The sequence below is a fragment of the Propithecus coquereli genome, unplaced genomic scaffold (assembly GCF_000956105.1).
Source record: "Propithecus coquereli isolate 6110/MARCELLA unplaced genomic scaffold, Pcoq_1.0 Scaffold675, whole genome shotgun sequence".
Lineage (NCBI taxonomy): Eukaryota > Metazoa > Chordata > Mammalia > Primates > Indriidae > Propithecus > Propithecus coquereli.
This window is the reverse complement of record NW_012152785.1, coordinates 269,199-271,063: the sequence shown is the minus strand read 5'-3', so window position 1 is coordinate 271,063 and position 1,865 is coordinate 269,199. Positions and strand designations below refer to the sequence as shown.

At 32.7% G+C, this 1,865-nt stretch overlaps 1 protein-coding gene across 1 annotated transcript in view; it reads right to left on the bottom strand.

The window, feature by feature from the left end:
- Positions 1–1,865, bottom strand: part of PCDH15 (protocadherin-related 15) — a 493,462-nt gene that overhangs the window by 246,928 nt on the left and 244,669 nt on the right. The window lies entirely within an intron of this gene.

Below are 1,865 nucleotides of genomic sequence, written 5' to 3'. Positions count from 1 at the left end.
AAGCTTGCAATTTTCAAACACCTCAAAAAACACATGAAAAAAGCAAATGATGATATTAAAGGGCAAACATCTTGAAAATGTCAAGTATTTCCTGGAGGATTACTCTCAGAAAATTGTTTTACCTTTATCTTGTTCACATTTTATGAGTGACAAGCTTTTGTTTATACACACATGCACTCCTTTATCTCGGAAATGTACCTTTTCTGTAGCTTATATTTCTTACTGTTTAGAAATAAAACTAGTATATTATAAAATAGCATGATATATCATATGGATATTTTAAGGCAAGCTAATGCTATCAGAAAATACTACCTTAGCAATTTTTTAGGTTTACATCTAAACCAAAAATATGAACACCATGCAGTAGTCATGAAATGATTGTCTTACGAACGTACAGTCTATGGAAATGGTAAGCAGGTAAACCTCACCAGTAGTATGTGCTATCTAGTTAAAAGGTAAATCCCTGGCCTGCTGCAACTACAAAATATTATGTAGGTCAATGACTTTTGCACAATCAAGGAAGATCTTCGTGTGTAACTCAAGCTGGAAAGCGCTCTCTCTAATCAAACCCTGAGAAGAGCACATGACCCACAGTATGGGGCAGATCACAGAAGGCTAAGAGCACAGGCACAGAAAGAACCCTAACCTGGAAAGTAAAAAATCCAATATGCTATGGTATTAAAATATTTAGTAATGTGTAAATAAAAAGTAGGAGGAAAAAGCAGGATGAAACTGTCAAGAGAGAATCATCCAATTTTTGTTTAAAAAAATACAGACACAATTTCTATTAATTTGCAAGCAATTTGCAGTGAGAAGCTAAAAAACTCAGCATAAAGAGGTGAGTAAGAGTGAGTGAAGCTGAAGCAGTTTTGCAACAGTCATGGGGCTGAGGAGTCCAGTAATCAAGTGATATCCTAGATGCCAAGAAAGTGAGATCTTGGTAAATACCTCATGCTTTCTGTTGGGATCACGAAAGTTCTATATTACATGAGTAATGGTGCATGGGGATTAGACCAGACCTTACTCAGATTTAAATCCAACATTCAGACTCTAATTGGATTAAGATGATCTGCCCCTATTTTAACAGAAGAAAATACAAATCCTCTTTCCAGTAACATAACTTTAATTCAAAGCCTCTATAATTTTTTTATACACAGTGTTCAGCAGTCATTAAAAAATTATGATGTATACAAGGGAATCCTTGGGTATTAGCAATGACTTATTTCTTTATCTGTGTACTGGTATATTGGTGGGCTTATCCTTTGAAAATTCATATAGCTATTCACAGATGATTTTGTATGTATTTTTATATTTAAAGTTAAAAATAAAAATTTTATTTAAAGACACAAAGATGGCCAGAACAGAATTATATAGTCAAAATCTAGAAACAACCCAAATTTCCGTTGACAGTAGATGGTTGTATGGATTGTGCTTTATGCATGCAATGGAGTCATATAAAGTACTAAAAATATACAAACTACTGCTACAAGTAATCTATATGGATGAATTTCATGAACATAAGGTTCAGTGAAAAAAGTCAGATACAAAAGAGTATTTATTCTTTTATTCCACACTTATAAATTTCAAAAAGAAGCATAATATATATAGGGTGATAAATGTTAGAATGGGTCACTTCATGGAAGAAAATAGAATAGAGTCAGAGATAATCATAAGACTGGGTTTCTAGAGTGATGATTAATTTCCATTTTGTTTTATGAGGAGTGGTTATATAGGTGTGCTCAATATGTAAAACTTCAATAATCTGTACAATTACGGTTTGTGCACTCTTCTGTATGTTTTATTTCCATGAAATCATTTAATTTAAAAGATGCATACATGCAAACATATACAAGTGTGTAGATGTA